At 42.6% G+C, this 22333-nt stretch overlaps 1 long non-coding RNA gene across 9 annotated transcripts in view; it reads right to left on the bottom strand.

Annotated features, from left to right (window-relative positions):
- LOC120402853 overlaps window positions 1–22333 on the bottom strand; it is an 84825-nt gene that overhangs the window by 33435 nt on the left and 29057 nt on the right. For all 9 annotated transcript variants that reach the window (XR_005597327.1, XR_005597326.1, XR_005597320.1 and 6 more), the window contains one exon: window positions 12170–12322. This is a non-coding gene — a long non-coding RNA (uncharacterized LOC120402853). The remainder of the gene's footprint in view (window positions 1–12169; window positions 12323–22333) is intronic.

Genomic DNA, 22333 nt, shown 5'->3' on the forward strand with positions numbered 1-22333 from the left:
GGTTTAAGTGACTTGCCCAGCATCGCATAAGAACTCTGTGGCAGATGCAGGGACCAATTCTCCAGGATAACATTCAACAGTCTGAACCATGAAACCACCCTTTCTATTCCTGCAGTTCCCTGCCTCAATCATTTATTTACAGATCTTCCAACTTCTGCAACAAATGAGGTAGGATTCTTGTCCAACAGTCTCCATCACTACACAGCCCGGATTCACCTCTAGAGCAGGTCTCACTATAGGAGGTGTGACAGGGGCAGGCCAGATGGCTACAAGAGAGTGGTCGAAGGTAGATACATTAGCTCCAGGTTAAGCATATCCCTTTACCCTGGGTAAGATAACAGGGACTATTCCAGAACCCTCCGGAACTTTCTAGAACTAATTAAGGCAGGCAGGCTATTAGGACACCTGCAGCCAATTGGGAAGTTACTAGAATTAATTAAGGCTAATCAGGACACCTGGTATAAAAAGGCTCTCACTCCAGTGAGTGAGGGTGTGTGTAAGGAGCTGGGAGTGAGAGGATGTGCTGCTGGAGGACTGAGGAGTACAAGCATTAACAGACATCAGGAGGACGGTCCTGTGGTGAGGACAAAGAAGGTGTTGGGAGGAGGCCATGGGGAAGTAGCCTAGGGAATTGTAGCTGTCGTGTAGCTGTTCCAGAAGGCACTCTAGACAGCCGCAGTCCACAGGCCCTGGGCTGGAACCTGGGGTAGAGGGTGGGCCCGGGTTCCCCACAAAACCTCCCAACTCCTGATCCAACACAGAAGGATCTCTGAGGCTAGCAAAATCCGCCAATAAGCGCAGGACCCACCAAGGTAGAGGAGGAACTTTGTGACAGAGGATGAGACTCACACGTTGCAGTGGGTTTCACAGACATTTGCGGCCAGCAGAGGAATTTTGAGACTCAGGAATCTTGGGTACCATTCCAGGCTTTGGAAGGGAGTGTGCTGTTGTAGTCACAGACCTTGCTAAGCCCTGTCCTCCGCAAGCCTGTCCTTTTTTGCTCCCATCTTCTAGCATGTCCCTTCGCCACCCAGTTTGTTGAGCGTAACAGGGCATTTGGACAAAGTAAATGAAGGAGGCCAGGAGTACACTTCCATGCCCTCTGAAACAAAGAGGCCATCAATCTGCGAGCATGTAAAGGACGGGCAGCAAGTGAGAGAGAACACATCTGGGGAAGACAGTTGACAGAAATATTGATGCCCCCGCCCACTGCTATTTTTAATGAAAATTCTGTCCAATTAAGCTGACCATGCACAGACACATCGCTGGGAACTTTAGGCAGCTAATAAATTATTCAAGCCCTCTCTGGAAATAGCATTTGTTTTGAGACTGATTTATGGGCAGCAGCAACAAGCCAAAAAACAATTACATTCAGATTCTTTAAGGGGAACACTGCAGAGAACAGACCCAGACTTTATAACTAGAACAAAAAACAAAACATCTCAGGTCAAAACTGACTATATTTGCTTCCTCAGAGACCCCAACATGGGATCAGATCCTGACAACACACGTGCCATAACTTTACTCACTTGAATAGTCCCCTGAAGTCAATAGGCCTGATTCTCTTGCTGCCCTGCACCATGTACACCAGTGCAAAGTGGGTGTAAAAACATCCTAACCCAGAATGTTCTAGGGAAACCATGAACATTAGTGTCCCCAAATGTTTGTTCCAGGAATATCCAGACTGGTATGTACAAGGGTGTTAGGCAACTCGAGTTAACTGGCAATCAACTAGAGATAAAACTCTAGTGTAGACATATCAGTTGAGTTGTATCTTACCCCACAAGTAGCTCCACTGACGTCAGTGGAACTATTCTCAGTGCAAAGTACAAATCCACACAAGTAAAGATATCACAGTCTGGTCACTAATGACAAGAGTCTCGGCCTGAGATTTGAATGAGTTGTAAAAGTTATCTGTCAGCACAGTGACCCTCCTTCTAACGTGGTGAGAGACCAGAACCCAGAATTGGGAAATTTCATTCACCTGATTTTCAGTTCCTCCATCATAGTTTCATGGCCCTCACTTTGATTTGGGGCCGACCTGCACCATGCACAGCTCAGGAGGGGAGGTGAAGGTGCCTACACCACCTTTGTGACCCTGGATTCTGGGTAGCTGAGACCGGTTCCCAGTTTAATTGATGACTAGTGCTTCTCCCCTGCCCACCCTACTCCCCAGAAACCATGTCAGTTATAAGACAGTCCGGTAGTTTTAGCTATTACTGGGTGGTTGTTGTTTTTTTAAACTTTCTTTTTAAAATTTGTGTGCTGTTAGTGCTAGTGAAACCTACCAATCTGGTGGCCCTAGAGAGTAAAGTCTTCCATCAAAACTAACATCAGTAGTAATGCTACTGAGTGAGATCTGCCAATGAAAAACGCTACGTAGAAAAAAGTACTTTACACCAACAGGTAACTGTTATTATCCCTTTTTACAGGAGGGACAACCAATTTGCCCAAAGTCACCCAGAGCCAGAAGAGATCCCAGCACCTTCTTCCCCCATCAGCTCCATCACCAGCCCTCCCATTAACATTGCATGCCCTCACCTGGCCAATGGATGCTAACTGTGACATACCTGGCCAGGACAGGACAGCTATTTTCAGATCTCCTGTTGTTCCCATCTAACAAGTTCCCATCCTCCACAGGTTCCCATTGGAGGCATTCACAGTAATGGCTCCTGACCTGTCAACTCATACCTGCATTGGTTTACAATGGGAGGGCTACCTACCTAGAATTTTAAGTCATAGGACATGGAAAAGGACTTCTGGGTTATCTACTTCCAAACCTAGCATGGAGCAGGACTGTTCACTGCTTGCATCCGAAGAAGTGGGTATTCACCCGAGAAAGCCATGCAAACAAAAATTAGTCTATATCTATAAGGTGGATCAGGATTCTTTTGCTGAGAACCAGAGACAGAACTACACTACCCTCTGACACTACACTCTAATCCCCCAGGTGTTTTATCTAATTTACCGTCAAAAAAAACAAAAACAGATTTTTTTTAAATGTTCCTACTGCATTACTAACACTAATGATTTTTATTGTTAACACAGAAAGAACCTTCAAAATCCTCATTTATTTTTCACCGTGTATGCAGCTTGTTTACTTCTTGCAATTCCTTCAGCTTGTACTGTGACACTACCACAGATGGGTCTCTTGAGTCAGTTTCAGTTTCTCCCTATAGCTCACTCATTTGACCCCCCAGGGTCTCATGCCCTGGCATACTGCTGTTTTGTTTAGGTTTCCAGCACTGCAGGGGATTGGAAAAATAAGACTTTTTTTTAAAAGAAGTTTGTATTCAATAAGAGCTGCAAAAAATAATGAAAAAAATTCTATTCACCCTGGTTTAGTAAAACTATTAGGGCTTTTGATGGCATCCTAGGATGCATCAGGCAAAGTATTTCCAGTAGAGATAGTTACCACCATTATAGAAGGTACTGGTGAAACTTCATCTGGAATACTGTGAGCAACTCTGGTTTCCCATGTTTAGGAAAGATGAATTCAAAGTAGAACAGACGCAGAGAAGAGCTATTAGAATAATCACAGGAACGGAGAACCTTCCTTACAAGAGGAGACTTAAGTAGCTTGGCTTGTTTAGCCTAACCAAACCAAGGCTGAGAGGAGAGATGATTGTTCTCTATAAACACATCAAAGGGATACACATCAGGGAAAGAGAGGAGTTATTTAAGTTATGGGTCAATGATGGCACAAAAACAAATGGATATAAGCTGGTCATCAACAAGTTTTAGGCTTGAAATTAGATGAAGCTTTCTTACCATCAGAAGGGTGAAATTCTAAAACAGCTTTCCACGGGGAGCAGTGTGGGGGGTAAAAAAAAAATCATACTTGTTTTAATACTCAGCTTCATAAGTTTATGGAGGGGATGGTATGATGACATTGTCTACAATGGCATGTGGCCCACCTGTGACTGCACTTAGCAAATATCTACAATGGCCAGCGATGGGACTCGAGAAAGGGAGAGCTCTATACTACAGAGTTACTGTACAGAGAATTCTTTCCCAGGTGTCTGGCTGGTGGGTCTTGCCCACATGCTCAGGGTCTCACTGATCACTGTATTTGGGGTCATAAAGGAATTTTCCCCCAGGTCAGATTGGCAGAGACCCTGCAGGTTTTTCACCTTCCTCGGCAGAATGGGGCCTGGGTCACTTGCTGTTTGAATTAGAGTAAATGGTGGATTCTCTAACTTGAAGTTTTTAAGTCATGATTTGAGGACTTCAGTAACTCGGCCAGATGTTACGGGCCTATTGCCAGAGTGGGTGGGTGAGGTTCTGTGGCCTGCAATGTGCAGGTCAGACTAGTTGATCATGATGGTCCTTTCTGGCCTTAAAGTCTATGAATCTATGACTGCAACTTAAACTGGTATAAACAGAGGGTGAATCAGCCCCCGTTCTACATTTTGGACCTAAATTATTTGACATTATCCCTCTAAACACCTCTAGAGATGGTGCCAAAAGAGGCCTGAGATCATCTTAATACCTAATTGCCCCATTGTTAAGCAATTATTTTTACCATGTAACCTAAATTTGACTTTTTCATTTCACAAGCATTGAGTAAACCAAGCAACACAGTTCATTTGGGACAGGAATTTAAGAATTCCTTTTGGGAGCTAAATTGGGGCCAAAATTTTGCTTTGTAATGAGCATTTCAGCAATTAGAGACTGGCACGGGGGTAGATTTTACACAAAGTATACTAGACCCCCTCTCCCTTCAAAACAGTCCAAGGCCAAATTAAGGCCATCTGGACTGTGCTGGCAAGACTGGATTCTGAAGGCCTCATTCCTGGAAATGACCCAGGACTGTCCCATCACTCAGGAATTCAGTCTCAAAAAGTCCAGTATTATTAGGTGTTAAAATTCAGCATTGGTTAAATGTGCCAGAATGACAGGCCTGGAGGCCTCCATGTATCTAAAGAATGGATACAAAATAGGCAGCAGTAGTGCAAGTCTCACCATCTGGCCTATATGTCTCAAAGGCGATTTGACAGAGCTCCATCTAGAAGTAAAAGAGCACACTTCCATCTCCATCCCGTTCAGTCCTTAGTCCTGCTGCTGAGACACTCAGCAGCAAAAATGCCCATCAGTGTAGGCTGTTATGGTGGGTTTTGTGCTGTGTATGCCTGTCCACCAGGAACTGAATAGAGACAGCCAACTAATTTCACCAAACACCCATCAGAAGGGAACAACTTTGATCATTTTCAGCCTGTGCTGGATTTAAATTAGTGACTTTGAGTTAGAAGGCTTCTTAGCCTATCACCAATGAGATATCCCATGATTCATTTAGAGTCTTGGAAATAGAGGCTACCTGTTCTTGGGGATGACTGCTCTAAGGCTGGTAGCACTGCTTCTCAAATGCCATTCCAAAATGTTTGGAATATATGTACCAGACATAATTTATCTCCTTTTCTGAACATGTTGTTTACATGGTGTTGAAAAAAACCCATCAGAATGCTAATGTAAGCTATGGCACAGCCATTCCATTGCTCTCTGGAAACTGCACACGATCACTAAAGACTATTAAGATACCCAACCAACTGCATAGAGTTCACACAAACTGTAGGACACAGACTGCAAAAGTGAGCCCATCACTCCCAAAATGAAGGGAATTACAACCTCCCTAAGCTCGCCTACTACTTTGAGCATTTCAACTGTTTGAGACTGTCATGGTGCTAAGTTTCAATATGTAATAACAATAACGAGTTCTTGTATAGACCGTTTCATTAGAAGATCTCAAAGCACATTACACACGAGGTCACTAGCATTATCCCCATTTTGCAGATGAGGAAATTGAGACTCAGGGAAGGGAAAGGACTTGCCCAAGGTCACTCACCAACCGAGCCATGAATAGAAGCCAGGTCTCCTGAGCCCCAGTTCAGGGCTCTATCCACTGGACCACACAGCTTCTCATTAGGTTCTTTAAATTACTGTCTACGGGTTAGATCTTGCAAAGTTCTGAGACCCTTCTATTGGACTTGGTGAGAATTGAAGTCCAAGGCACTCGCAATGTCATGGGAGCTGCTCACAGGATCTGATCTGAGAGGCAAAAGGCCCAAAGCTCCAAACTCAGCTCCTGAGCACTTTAGATTAGTTTGAAGTTTTAAAAATACAAAACAAAATCTTCCTAAAGACAAACTATTCCAGATCCTTACAGGAGGCAGCCTTGAAACTATGAGGGAAATCTAAATTTAACTCTCGCTTTCAGAAGTCCTGCTGCCCACAGGCTATATCTCCCAGTATGCTGCAGTCATTAATCTCCCCATGTCCAGCACTAACGCAGACTTCATCTCCGATTCAGCTTTCCCTCGGTAAGCCCTTCATACCAACAGACTAATTTGACTGATTATTCGAGTTTACTCCAATAGGTAGAGGGAGGAAGAGAGACAAAGATCATTTTGTTCCTACTCTTCTCAACACTTGGCACTCAGATTACTGGTGACAGAGACACAGAAACAGACAGAGACTGTTGTCAACTCACAGTTTTATTGTAAGCCTTGTGTCATTTGTTGTTGTTCTTAAAGCTCCTGGAGTCACGTGTACATGAGAATCTTACCTTTCATTTTAAAAACAACAAATGTCTAGTCCTTATAGCTGCAGAGGAAAGCTTGAAAACAGGAACCCTACAGGCTCAAAATGAAGAAGACAAATAAAAAAAAACCCAGGTTATTATTTATCAAAATCTCATGATGGTAGCAGGAAACGATTCTTCATGATTTTTAAATGTGTGCACTAAACTCTTTGGGGCAGGGGTCATCTTTTCGTTCTGTGTTTGCACAGCACCTAGCTCAATGGAGTCCTCGTCCAGGACTAGGGCTCCTGGGTGCTCCAATAATACAAATACTGAGCTATACCTATCTAGAGATAGTCAGCTAGATAATCAAACCCAGCTGTTATTTCTTCATTATGCCTCAAGAGAAAAAAAACACTAAACACAAAACTTTTCATATCACTGACAAATGCAAAACATTAACTACAACTGTATAAAATCTTTACAAGGAAAAAGAAACAAGTGTTGCCACGTGTCCTGCATGGAGCTGCACAGGAGTCTACGTGGCTTGGTAAAGGGCAGAGGGGGGCTCGGCAAGGTGTGGTCATGCAACAATGGTTGAAAGAGGAGGGTAGGGAGAACGGCAGAGTTTATGCCCATTTCTTCTGCAACAGCGGGCGGGGGAGGAAATGCAGGCAGCTGTGAAAGCCATTGACTTCCACATGTTTATAAAGTGTGTAAATCACCACAACCACAAAGCTGGTTTTTAAGAAATGTGGTTAACAATAAACAAGTAGATAAAGGGTCTGACCTAAAGGGGAAGCAGTGTGGAAGTTGCTGGAGTGTCCTGCTTCCTCCTCAGCCCTTTTCAAGGGCATGGCTTGGGAGATGGCTCCTAGCTGGTTCGAGCTCACGGTTTTACCTCACATTTTCATGGAAGTGATTCTAGTACATTCTTCTGCTCTGCCCTTTCCTTCATTCTTCACCTTCCTCTGTTGCATTCCTAGCCTTCTCCTCCTCACTGCTATTCTTCACCACTCATTCTGTTTCTCTTTTCACTTCCTTCTGTAGTTCTCTGTACCTTTCTCGCCCCTCCCTACATGGCCTTGCTGCTTCTCTTGTCCTTCACCCTCCCTATCAGTCCCCACTCTAGACAATCTGACAGATTCTTGATCCTAAGTGTGGCTACATACATGTGTATCTGTACTGTATGCACAATCCTATAGGCATAAGCATGTGCCTTTACAGGACACACTGTTCTAAAGGCCCAGGCTTGCAGACTTGGTGCATAAACAACACTTGGCTGTTAATACCTAATTCTCCTTCCTCTAGGAATATAGTTGTATTTCTTATTACATTTGCTGTCTAAAACTCTCCCCTCCCATGTCCAACTCCCTCACTCCCTTCCCTGGCTCTGCCACCCTGGGAGTGCGTGACAGGAGCTGGGAGGAAAGGGAAATGAAAGCAGTAAACAGTGATCAGATCCAGAATTTACTGCCCTGGCCTTCGTGACTGCAGTCCCCAGCTCCTCAACGGCCAATTTTTTCACACGCAAAATTCAGCTGGAGTTGCCCCTGGGTCAGGTTCCCTTTTTGCAGCCAACTCTGCATGTAATGTTTGGAGAGGGGGAGGAGAGCTCCCAGAATGACTACGCAGTCTCCAAACACAGATGCAGGAGGCCACGCTCCAAAACACACACTCACTCTCTGTCTCTCTCCCTCACTCACACCGGCCAAGCTGGGAATAATTATGAATGACAGTGCTCTGCAGACTGGAATGGATTGAATTACACACAGGCAGACAGATGGTGCGCAAGCTGAAATCCTGCTGTAAAACTGGGAAGCTGACTCACATTGTAAAGCCTTAATGATGTTCCAGCCCCAACACAGAGAAATATGGAGGGACCAGACAAACCCCAAAAAAATCACAAGACTTGGTACTGACTGGCACCCTTGATGGAGGTCGCTGTGAGAGGTGACGGAAAAAATGATCCTTTGGCTAAACCACCCAATTAACCCTAAAGTAAATCCCTCAAGGCATTACTACACAGGGCAGAGATAAGACAGCTTGGGCGTCTTGTTCGAAGAGCGATATGCACTGAAACCACTGATATGTGTTGCAACCTTAAAGTTTTTTATTTGGGAATTGCCTTTGGTTTTACAATAGCCATAACATAGGACTGAGGAGAAAAGAAAACTTGGCAGGGGAATTCCCCCTTCTTCCCTGAAGTCTGCAGATGGGGAGTGTCACTAATTAAGATCCTTTGGAAAGGAGCCTGTCCCCTGTGGCCCTTAGGAATTGCACAGTAGTAGGGCTCTCTCTGTGTGTGTAAGTGCATCAGCCCTATGGGGAAGCTTTAGGAGGTCTGTTGCAGCTCCTTGAGCCTTACAATTTTTAGGAGGTTTGTTGTTCAGGTGCCACAAAAGGACCCAGTAAGCTGCCAGATCTGACTGGCTGAGCATTTCCTGGGGCTTGGGGAGCTCTTAGCTGGGGCAGAGACAGCATACTCAGCCCCTGTGCCACTCCCCAACAACTCAGCCCCAACAGCATGTTAGGGTGGACAGGTACATCAGGGAGGAAGGAGCAGTGGGCTGCTGTGCACTGCATTCCAGCTATGCTTCAGTGTATGCTATGTCTACACTGCTTAGTAAACTCGGGGTCTGTGGGACCTTGCCTGCTGACTTGGTGTTTCCAAGCCCGTGGTTGGGTGTCCACACTGCACTATAAACCCAGCCATGGCCTCCCAGCCATGCTGACCAGTCCATACTGCACTACATAGACCCTCACAAGGCATACTTTATATAAAGATTTTTACAATAGTGTGTAGGGTATGGACTCAGGGTGTAGCAGAGGCCTGGCCAGCCATGAGTAATTTACATATGCAGGGAGGCCTCAACTTTTGGAAGATAGAATTAGGGACATAATTGAACTGTCAGGTTGAAAACAGAATATTTGTGTTAAATAAGGTAAGTAAATGTCAGTAGGTTAAGAAGACATAAGAACGGCCATACTGGCTCAGACCAATGGTACATATAGCCCAGTATCCGGTCTTCCAACAGTGGCCAATGCCAGGTGCCCTGGGGGAATGAACAGAACAGGTAAATCACCAAGTGATCCATCCCCCATTCCCAGCTTCTGGCAAACAGAGGTTAGGGATACCATCCCTGTCCATCCTGACTAATAGCCATTGATGGACCTATCCTCCATGAATTTATCTAGTTCTTTTTTTGAATCCTATTATTGTCTTGGCCTTTACAACATCCTCTGGCAAGGAGTTCCACAGGTTGACTGTGTGTTGTGTGAAAAAAATAAATACTTCCTTTTGTTTGTTTTAAACCTGCTACCCATTAGTTTCATTTGGTGACCCCTTGTTCTTGTGTTAAGAGAAGATGTACATAACACTTCCTTATTTAATCTCTTCACACCAGTCATAGACCTCTATCATATCCCTGCTTAGTCATCTGACATAATTGCTGAGCAAACTAAGATAAGAGAGAGAACACCCATATTTACTATGAACTATCTAACAAGGGACAAAATAAGTTAGGATTGTAGAGATGAAGTAAAGAGGAAGTCAAAACATAGACAATGCGTGGACAGTGCATGCTGCACAGGGATTGGTTTCTGCAAAGTAAACAAGCCAGTCCAAAAAGTGTGATGCAATATATAGTAAATGCAATGAGATGTGTAATGTATATAAAGGGAGAGGGTTTCTGTGTAACTCTGGAGCTATGATGTACCTTGCATCCAACCCCTACCCCCTGCATTTGAATCTGATCAACTCAGCCTAGCACTGCTGTATGCCACATCAAGATACCTGAGTGACGAAGTCTGGAGCCAAACCAAGTTCTTGGGAAAACAAGTAGAAAGAGGTCTCGGAGGAAATCCAAACATAAGTGGTGCCATGACTCAACCTGGATCCATTAATCTGGAGCAGGTAACACAGTTTATTATACGTATAGCTTGACAGTCAAGTTTTGCAACCCAGCAGCTCAGCAATGGCATTAGAACAGTTTTAATTTGAATAGGTTTCCAGGGCACTGGAGGAGTGGGTTAAATCCAAAGAATGCCCCTATGGACTCCCCAGAGATGTATTACAAGGGGACTGGGACCGATTGGATAAAGAACTCCAACAGATCATGCTGGATAAGAAATGCAAAAAGGACAAGCAAAAGAGTATATTGATACAAGGCTTAATGTTGGGAATTGGAGCCCTGAATCAGCAAGTAAGTGACGTAAAGATCAAGGGCCACAAATTAGAAAAGGAAAAGAAAGGGCTGGAGGAGCAAAAAGGAGATAATTAAGGTACATGCAATACAATCACCTCCTTTGGTGGAATCTGGCCCCAGGGGCAAGAGATTCTCGGGGAAGGCTCAGGCAGATCAGGAACACAGAAGACCAGGGGTGCCATTTAGGCATCTTAAGAAAGAGAAACTGAAGGACGAAGTGAAGAGATTAAAAACACTCCAAGGGGGCCAGCCCAGTGAGCAACCTCACCTGGTAAACTCCCAATAAAGCTTCAAGACCCCCACACCACAGCTGTCTTTTGTAGCACCCCTTTCACAGGACAGCTGGAGATGCCCCATGGTAAAAACCACTACAGCGCAGGGAAGGAGGTAAAGGAAATGTTACTCAACAGCAGGGCAGCAATAACTATGACAGGCAATTTGTCAGAAAAGAAAGCAAGGGAGAATTCAGGAAGTTTCTGGAGTAACTCACCTGATTCATACTGGGGAGTGGGGAGGAACCAAACACTGGTAATAAGATCATGGAAAGGAAAATGAAGCAGAAGTACAGAAGACCAAGGTGTGGTTCAATGCCAAAGGAGACCTAGCTGAGCATCAAGTGGGATCTAAAGTCATGATCTAAGACCAAGCTCCCTACCACCCTTTTCCAAAGGCAAAGTGGTATGGGCTGTGCTTAGTGTTGGATTGACTTGGCCCCCCTATATGCTTGCTAGACCTGGGAAGTAAAGGGCAGAGCTGGGTTCAAAAAAAGCCACTCAAAGCTCACAAAAAGTAAAGAAAGAAGTGAGAAATGGTTTCTTCCCTTTTTGTCTTACAGATTTTAAATCATGAACTGGTGGAGGCTTACAACATTGTGTGTCCTGATGTGAAGGGTGTGGAGTTGGTCCCAAAGTTTAGAAACTCTCCAATCAGTGATTCTCCTGTCCCAATGCCACCGTAGAAGTACAAAAGACTCCAATTGCATCAAAAGAATGGATGGAAAAAATGATCTACAAACCACCATCTAGAACTAAATGAAACCAATCTACCCTTCTGAAAAATTTGTCTCGTTTGTACACTGGAGTAGTATTGGCGGCTGTTGGAGAACTACAACGGGTGCGTTTGGATGGTATCTGCGGACCAAAATGGACAACTGGGGCAGGGATTGTATAGTTTGAGAGTTTATGGGTCTATAATACATTTCAGAAAGACACCTTTAAAACGTGCTTAATGGTATGGCATAGAAAAACCGGAGACTGGTTTCTAAGGCAAAACAACTGTACTTTAGTGGGCCCAGAATGACTGGTGGATGTGTATATAAAGCTGTTTTGGTGGCGAATAATAAATAACATGCAACACTCCACCCCAGCCTGAAGTAAGCATCTCTACCATAGCATCTTTTTAAAAAAAGACATGCACAGCATTGCTGTATGCCGAATAAAGATACCTGAATGACGAAGGTTGGAGTCGAACTGAGTTCTTGGAAGCGGAGTAAAAAGAGGTCTCGGAGGGTATCCCAACACAGGGTGCATTCTGTCACACACTCCTACTGCGGTTTTTGATGGTTTGGTTTAGGTTTTAATTCACAGTTACTTCAGTCCTGAAAAAGCATTATTGCATGTAGATAAAAATCTGGGTTCAAGTTTTCAACAGTGCTTCACAAACGTGCCTGCTGGCTGAGTTACTACACACCTGAAGACAATGGGTATGCACAATTGTGGGGTTTTGCACAAGGAGACAGGTGAGCTCACATTTTTCAGGAGGTTCACTGACATTCTGACTCGATTACAGTTCATTTATCCAACACTCTGTTCGGCAGCAGCCATCTGACAGTAGTTAAAACTACTTTATGTCATGCTTGATAAAGTGTTAACATGTTACATCAATTACTGACCAGTGGGAAAAGCAGCGTAACTATGCTGTAGCAGATTCTTACATCTGCTCTTACTAGTATAACTATCGTATTGGGTTGAATCCTCCACTCAATTAAGCAAATTTTACTCCAGTGCAACACCACTGATTTCGAGGATTTACATCAACATAAAACTGGTGTACTGCAATGAAGTACTAGGCTCAGCATGTCACATTTACCACATTACATTTCTCATGCATATTTTTATTATTTATGTTGCACCCAAAAGTATACTAGGTGCTTTACAAATATGTAGGAAGACAGGTCCTCACCCCAAACATTTATAATCTGAATAGACAACATACAGACCAAAAGAGGAGAGGAAATGGGATGTTACAGAATATTTGTTTTTTCTATTTCTGTTTTCATTCCCTTCCAGCCCTTGTCTATTCTGGCCCTGACCCAAAGATTTGTTTTGTTTTTTGCTATCCTCTCCTATGTTCAGTTTTTATTCATACAGGATCAGATTCAAAGACCACAGAACTCAACATGAGCTTTTCCACTGACTTCAATCAAGCCCTTGTTCTTGCATTTATCAACCATTTCCTGTTTTATGTTATTGTTTAACTCCTTTAAATGTAAAGCTTTTCTATTTTTTAAATTTGAAACCTTTTAAAAACAACCTCTATCTTGGTATTTTTCCCATAGATTCACAATTCTAAATAGTTGAAAGGAACTTTGTTTATCTTAAATAAAATTGTGCTGATCTCTTTATAGAACCATATACTGTAATCTAAATATATTTATCACTAGAAGTTATGTTTACAACTTTTCACAATAGGTAATAATACTTTTTTAAAAGTATTATTTTTTAAAAAATAATACTTTTCCCATTAAACATTCATTCATTCATAGTGTGCTGTAGAAAAGGCCTCTGCCAAACAGAAAAGGGTTTTTTTGTTTTTGTTTTTTAATGAATGAAAGGAAGAGCTCATGCTAACTATTGCAAAGTGTCATTACTGCCTTTGCTCCAAAGAAATCAAATGTTGCCTGACTGCTCTGCAGAGAGCCACCTGCTGGAAAAGGCTAGCACTAGCCATGGGCTGCTCAAACATTAATCTAGTTAATACCATGGCTATGTCTACACTTACAGTGGGATGTAGAACACAGGCACTACATGGATAGCTACACATCGCAGTGAAAGGCTCCGGCAGCGGGGAAAAGCTGTGGCAGCAGAAAGGCAGCAGGATGCCACTCAGCTAAAAAAAAAACTGTGTAGAAGCATGTGGCACAGCTTGAGCACATAAAGAACCCAGGTAGTATACACCTGGTGAGTCGGGGTGTAGGGCACTCTACTCACCTAAACTGTGCCTCATGGCCTACATTGACATTTATACCCAGGCTAGCCGGGTGTGCAATCTGTGTACTCTACACACCGCTGTGTGCATCCACTGTGCATTACAATGTACCACCACTGTAAACCTTAATCTTACCTGATAAATTGTCTTCCTTTATAGGCTAAGTATTTTGAGTATTAAATATGGTGTGAGAGAGAACACATGCTGGATTTAACAAAGACAAGACTACACATTAGTAAGGGTACCTCAGGCTGGAGTTGTACTGTAATTAAGTAGCATAGAAGTGGTATATATATGTATATATATATATATTCCTAGAGTTAAGGGGTGGCACTAAAGTAACCCATTCTTTTTCTGATGTAGTAACCAAGTTTCCAAGATCATTCGTATTATTTGTACTTATATAGCTCCTTTCATCCAAAGGTGTGGTATCATTTTACAAACATTCAGTATAATTAATCCTCACAATTCCCCCATGAGGTAAGTCAGAGTTGTGGCCCATTTTACAGATACTAAAGCGAGACACAGAAAGCTAAATAATGCTCTCGTTTACACCAGTGTAAACCTGGAATAACTCCATGGAACATAACAGAGTTACTCCAGATTTACATCCAAGTACCTGTGAGTAGGATGTGGCTTTGAGAGCTTAAACAGTTATCCAAAATCAAACAGAATGGCAGAGCCAAAAATAGAAACGAAAAAGGATACATTCCCCTTCTGTTTAAAACTACAAGGCCAAAGATGGGATCTATGAATCATACGTATCCACAAAGGTTAATTTAAAAAAGCAAAACACCACAACAATATTGTCATTTAAATATTTAAAATTGCACCACCTCAAAATGACACAGATTGATAGATTTTTAAGGCCAAAAGGACCATTGTGATCATCTAGTCTGACCTTCTGTATAACACAGGCCATGGAACTTCACTGAGTTAATTCCTGCTTCAAATCCAATAGGTGTGGTTGAGCTAGAGCATATCTTTTACAAAAAAATCTCCATCTCGATTTAAAAATTACCGGTGATGGAGAATCCATCACAACCCCTGGTAAATTGTTGCAGTAGTTAATTATCCCCACTGTTAAAAATTGGCGCCTTATTTCTGGTTTGAGCTTTTCTAGCATCAACATCAAGCAATTGGATCTTGTTATACCTTTGTCTATTAGACTGAAGAGACCTCTGTTACATTTTTGTTTCCCGTGTAGGTACTTATAGATTTGATGAAATCACCCCTTAACCTTCTCTTTGATAAGGTACTTAAAACTGAGCTTCTCAAGTCTCTCATTACAAGGAATGTTTTCTAATCCTTTAATCATTCTCCTGGCTCTTCTCTGAACCCACTCCAATTTATCAACATCCTTCTTCAATTGTTGGCACCAGAACTAGACACAGTATTCTAATAGTGACTGAACGAGTGCCAGAGTGAAAAACGCCTCCTCACTCCTCCTTGACATTCCCTTGTTTATACATTCCAGGATTGCATTAGCTCTTTTAGCTGCTGTGTTGTACTGGGAGCTTATGTCCAACTGATTATCCACCATGACCTCCAAAGCGTTTTCCGAGTCCCCCATCCATCCTGTAAGTACAGCCTACATTCTTTGTTCCTAGACACATGATCTTATATTTGTCTGCATTGAAACACATGTTGCTTGAACACAGCTTAGCAGCATCTGTGTCTCTTCTTGATCCCATTCTGACAGCCATGACTTCTGAAGCTCAATAACCACTAATTGCTCTGAGATCATATTTTCATTTGTTACTAAACTGTTCATTTGGTGGGAAAGACAGCAATCAAGTTGAGATACCACCATTTGGTATATTATTGAAAGGAACTGCCATGTCACTAACATTGGACTGTGACGGGAATGCCTGAATGGGTATGACAGCAGGAGTTAACTTACAAATTAGCAGTGTTTGGAAAGGAAACCCTAGAAAAGTATAACTGCATGATGGGGATTTGAGAATACCTTTGATTTAAAGTTTGTCATAATGCAGTGTGGGATGGCTCTTCAAGAAGCTGCATGAGCTGATTGGCACTACGTAGTGCCCAGTGGCTCAAGCTGACAAGGAGCAGTCCAAAGCCACGGTCAAGGGGTACACGGGTAGCCTGGTAGCTGAGAAGTCTATTGGTATATAGGCAGTCTGGGGCAATGGTCAGAGTTCTTGCAGGGAAGCAGTAGCCAAGAGATCCAATCCAACAGATCAGGTTGGTAGGATAGGTAAGCAAGGTCGGACAAGGCAGCAGGGCAACAAGACAAGGCAGTCCAGGCAGCAACCAATAGGCCTGTTGCTCAGGGAGGTTCCTCTTGCTATTATAGAGTCCAAGTATCCAATGGGAATGCTGTCTGTCCAGCCAATCAGGAGTTGGGGTGTGGCTGTAGACCCTTAGCACTACGGCTGCTGGTCAGGGGCAGTGGTTTGGCATCACTGCTGTTGGATGGAAGCTAAGGATGTTGTCTAGGGACCCCCAAGGGCCTGTGTTTGATATTGGAGTCCTGGCACACTAGCAGAAGCTCACAAGATTTGAGAACTATACAATCCATCTGTCACTAGAAATGAGCTGGACAGTTGCCAGACCACCCGTGGAATGCAATGATGCCTTCTGTCCTTGGAATTTAATGAGAACCATAAAACCACATCTGTAAATCACACTTGTTAGAACAACGGAAGAGATTACAGCACTAGTATGACTGTGTCAAATAAAGTTGCCTGTTAAAGATGGGTTCTGTGCTATGCGCTTCTCCTCCATTTATAATATGAGATATGTTTGTGTGGTTTGGTACAGAGATTCTATTGATAGGAGTTTGGGATGGAGGTATTACTTGCGAGTAAGTTAGCCAGTGAGTGCTGATTAACCCTTTACACCATCCCACACCATAATTCAGTTTAGAGGGGGGGAAAATTAGAAGTTTTTTTAAACTGTTAACTTAACGGGGGAAAGATAATAAAAATATTAAGACAGTTCCTTAGTGCAATGAGCCCACCTGTCTGAGCCTCAGAGGGAGAGAAAAATTACAACTAATAGTATTTATTACAAACGGCTATAAAATTACCCAAAACATCATGATACATATTGCTATTTATTACAATAGCATCCCAAGGGAGACCAGGGACTCACTGTGCTAGGCACTGTATATACATACAATAAGAGACCATCTCTAACCCCAAAAGAATATAGGCCTCTGACAAGGGTTGTCTATACCACTGAAAAGCTGAGAATCTCCCCCTCTCCAGTGGTAAAGCTCCTGTTACTATCCCATATTGAACCCTAAACCTTTCTGCTGGTCACTACTGAATATTGCCTGTCCTGAACATGGCCATGGCCAATGTAATTGCGGGGGTGGGATGTAGAAGGGGTAGGTGGGGCTCGGCATTTCACATGTAATGGAGAAAATGAGACATTTCTTTGGCAGTAAAAAGCGACAAAGAGTCCTGTGGCACCTTATAGACTAAACAGATGTATTGGAGCATAAGCTTTTGTGGGTGAATACCCACTTCATATTCATCCACGAAAGCTTATGCTCCAATACGTCTGTTTAGTCTATAAGGTGCCACAGGACTCTTTGTCGCTTTTTACAGCTCCAGACTAACACGGCTACCCCTCTGATTCTTTGGCAGTGTTTGTTTTGGTTAATAGTAGCTGTCTGAAGCTGCTCAGAGAGCTGGAATGTTAGAAGTACAACCCAGATACTGTGGTGACTCTATAATTACCTAAGGCAAATAGTCCTGTAGGGAATACAGGCCTAATCAAAGCCCACTAAAGTCAACAGAACGACTCCCAAATGAGCAGTGGGTTTTGGATCAGGTGCTTGGTGCAGCTGTTAAAATGCATGGTAAATGTAGTTTAACTATTTAAATAAATCTTATCATACACTTATAATTTATGTCAACAGTTATGCCCAGCTAATGTTCACAGTGCATTACATCACATATCATTTCTTTTAACAGGATAATTCCTTTAACTAGTATCAAAAGGCTTTTTTGGTATGTGAACCTTTTCATGGTGCATTGAGGACCATTTGACATACATCCTCCAAAATGGGGTCTGTCAATGCTCACTTTACGTGGCTGGAGTAGGGCACTGGGAATCAGACCTCCTGGCTTTGGTCCCCAGCCCTGCCACGGACTTTCCCAGAGACCTTGGGCAGGTCATCTCTCTGGATCTGATGTTGCCCATCTGGTAAAAGACTTTCTTTATAGGGGTGTTGTGAAAATGAAACAATTGTTTGCAAATGGCTTTGAGATCATTGGGTGAAAGGTGCTGGTGCAAATTAAGTATCTAAGGGCTGGTCCACACTAAGAAGCGGGGTCGAACTAGGGTATGCAAATTCAGCTACGTGAATAGCGTAGCTGAATTCGAAGTACCCTAGTTTGAACTACTCACCCGTCCAGACACCGCGGAATCAAAGTCCGCGGCTCCAAGGTCAACTCCGCCACCGCCTTTTGCAGTGGTGGAGTACCGGAGTTCGAACTATCGCTTCCGGAGTTCGAACTATCGCGTCCAGATTAGACGCGATAGTTTGAACTCCGAGAAGTCGAACTCACCATGGCGACCCGGCTCGTAAGTGTAGACTAGCCCTAAGAGAGACAGAAATTATGATTATCATTCAAGTATTATCCTCCCTTTCTGTTCAGTTTAATAAAACTACTTTAGAAATAGACCAGTTCCCTGACTGCAGCTGTTACAGCACTCACTAAGTTAACAAGCTCTCTATTTCACTGTCAGTGGGCCTAGTCCTATAACCCTGACAAAGGGTAATGCCCATTCATTTCAATGGGAGTTTTCCCTGTGTCAAGGGCTGCAGCCTCAGACCCTTTGACACTGAATTCCAGTAAAGGACACAACGCCTCCATTTGGCAAGGAGTAGGAGGCCACAGTGCAACTGGTGAGTATTTGTGTCCTCAGCCAGCCAAGTTCCATCTGTTTTTGTTGGTCAGGAGTCTTCATTTTTCTTAATATTGCTGGATGCACGCACAGCAAAACTTATAACTAAGACCCAAAAGCCTCCAGCAGAGTGGAAGGGGAAAACCATTCAGCTGACTTTATGTTCAACGAGTCTCTTTGGGCAGGTCTGAAGTGGAAGTGCTACACTGATGCAGCTGCACTGCTGCTCCCGTCCGCATAATTACTCCACCTCCCTGAGAGGCGGAAGCTATGTTGGTGGGAGAGAGTCTCCCGCCCACACAGTGCCAGTGTGGACAGCACTTAGGTCAGTGGTTCTCAAACTGGGGGTCGGGACCCCTCAGGGAGTCACAAGGTTATTACATGGGGGGGTGTCACGAGACGTCAGCCTCCACCCCAAACCCCGCTTTGCCTCCAGCATTTATAATGGCGTTAAATATATTAAAAAGTGTTTTTCATTTATAAAGGGGGGGGGTCACACTCAGAGGCTTGCTATGTGAAAGGAGTCACCAGTACAGAAGTTTGAGAACCACTGACTTAGGTCGATGTAACTTGCAATGCTCATGGGGGTGGGAGAAGGGGTTTTTCACACCCCGGAGTGACATAAGTTAGATTGACATAAGCGGTAGTGTAGACCTGCTCTTATATAATGAGATCATCTCATTTGTAAGCAATGTTACACATCTATTATTATTTACATACCACTATAGCATTGTCAGGTCTGGCAGGCACTTTACAATATCTTGAATATATCATACTGACTACAGCTTTAGTGTGTCTTGATTTCTTGCCCCACCAAAACACATGGCCCAATCCAAAGCCCAGTCAAGTTTTTCCATTTTCTTCAATGGGCTTTGGATCAGGCCCCTTATAGACCACAAGGTAGGAAGGAGAACGATACAATAGAAACAAGGTGATGCATGGTCATTGTAAATAGAATGCATTATGGGACTGATGTATTTGGAGGAGCTTTTCAAAGGAAATTCAGAGGTAAATGGCTTTTGAGAGCTGATCTCAACTGCATGAATATTATTCCAGTTTATTGTTTAAAACTGAACTACATGGACTGCACTACAACTTCAAATTTGATTAACTGCCACAAACGGTATCTCACAGCAGAACTTACACTCAGTCATTCTTGTTGATAGGGTAGCTGGTTAACCTTCATATTTGAGATTCAGGTTATTTTATTTTTAAGAGATAGACCAGAACCCAAACCCCAGATCCAAACCAGACCCTGAACACTAAGGTGGTGTTTGGAATCTGAACCTGGATCAGATCCTAATTCTGCAGCTGGCTCCAGACCCACATCTGAATTTTGCAACTCAAGTCTCTCTCTCAAATGTTCTATGGCTGGTGTATCATGGGACTTTGTTTCATTAAAAACAAACAATTACATAATTCCCTTCTGTAATGCTCAAGAGAACTGCTACCATAACAGCTCACTGCTGGTCATGTCTCAAATAACCCTATCTCATTGCCATACAAATACTCAGCCAAATGTCTGGCTAAAACACGTAAACCTTATATTATGCCCTGAAAGCAGCTAAGCCCCAGTGAACTATCAGACACAAACTCTAGGAACGGGGCCTGTACTGAACACTTTTTGTTGCAAGTCTCAGAATGTTCTATTCTAAGAAACAAGAAGTGTCACCAGAGGATAAGGAATGATGGATCCATCACAGGAATAAAACTTGCAGGAACATCCCAGAAAATAGCATTATATGCAGATGATGTAACATTTTTATCTAACCCAAAAATTTCCCTAAAATTAGTTTCTACAGAAATCCAGGACTTTGGGAAAGCATCTGGATTTAAAGTAAATTATGCTAAACCTGAAATGCTAACTATACATTTGCCAGACTCTGAAAAAATCACTCCTCCAGAAAACATTTGGGTACAAATGGGCAAAAAATTCTATCAGATACCTGGGAATTTAAATCTCACACAACTTAGAGGAGCTCTGTGATTTAAATGCCAAACCACTACTTCTGATCTTTTTTCATTTGCTGGCATGCTGGGAGAAGTGTGCAATTTCTTGGCTGGGAAGAACAGCCACAGTCAAAAAATGAATATTCTGCCAAGGATGTGTTTCTCATTTCAAAATCTTTCTGTGATTATCCCAGAAAAAAACACTAGCAATAATATATAGAGGATGATGTTAGAATTTATATGGAACAAGAAAAGACCAAATGTGAGAGCAGATACTTTGTACCAACCCATTAAACAGGGTGGACTAGCTGTCCCAAATATTCTATATAGTATCAAGCCAGTCAACAAAAAATGGTAGTGGACTGAGGGGAGCTCTAACTCAGCCAAACACTGGGTCTTTATTGAACAAGAAAATTACAGCTAGGATTAATAAAATATTATGGATTAATAAAAAGTGACGCCTGCTAGAAATTTACACACATCCTTTAGCAACAGCTACGAGTTTGAGATAGAACTAGAGATGAGATAAAGTCTTTTCCCTCACCAGTGACACCATTGCAAATAATCTGAATCTTAACCCAAATTGCAAACCATAGATCTTCAAAGGTTGGGAGAGTCATGGAATAAACACGTTGGACAGCTATTCAGTAAATAAGCTTTTCTTACTTATTTAGAGATCAAAACTAACTTTAACTGGCCCACTCTTTCCTGGTACCAGTACTTTCAAGTCAGAAATTGTTTAACTTTCTAGAAATCTGTTTTATACAGAAAGCTAACTTTAATAGAAGTAATGGCATCTGGTCAATTAGGAAACAAAAAGTATAACCAACATATATCAATATCTGCAGACAGCTTCCCTAAGCCAAAAAAAAAAGTGTCCATATCTGACAGGCTGGGAAAAGGATGTGGATAGACAAGTTGCCCCAGAGGAATGGGGTTTGATCTGGAAAAAAGGACCAGAAACCTCAGTCTGTAGCACAAGAAAAGAACATTTCTTTACAATACTGTTCCAAGGTACCTCATATACCAGTTAGATTAAAGAATAGAGAGATTGATTGGGGATAAATGTTGGAAAAATTGTGGTGAAAGAGGAGATTTTATGCATATTTGGTGGATATGTCCAGTCATTAGAGAGTATTGGGATGCAATCTGTAACAAAATTTCACAGTTCTGGGATATTTATTACCAAATGACACTTTGGTAATCCTCCTAGGGCTTCCTACCAGAAATGGTCACACAAAAGTAAATGAATAATTCATCTCGCATCTGCTAGTAGCCGCTTGACTATTGGTAGCCTCATTGGGGGAAAAAAATAGCCCAACCATAGAAGAATGGTTCAAAAGAATAAATACATCATTTATGTACCCAGCAAAATAGGCAGAGGACAGATAGAGTATTGAATAAAAGATAGCGAAGTACATTCACCTGCAAAATAAATAAATAACCAACATACTTGTCCAATTTTTTTAATATTAACATTTAATAGACAAGTGTCCTCTATTAAATGTGTGCACAGAGATTTCACTCAAATTTAATAAAATCACTAGAAACAACAAGCCATTGT

Source organism: Mauremys reevesii, linkage group 4, assembly GCF_016161935.1.
Source record: "Mauremys reevesii isolate NIE-2019 linkage group 4, ASM1616193v1, whole genome shotgun sequence".
In the NCBI taxonomy this organism is placed as follows: Eukaryota; Metazoa; Chordata; order Testudines; family Geoemydidae; genus Mauremys; species Mauremys reevesii.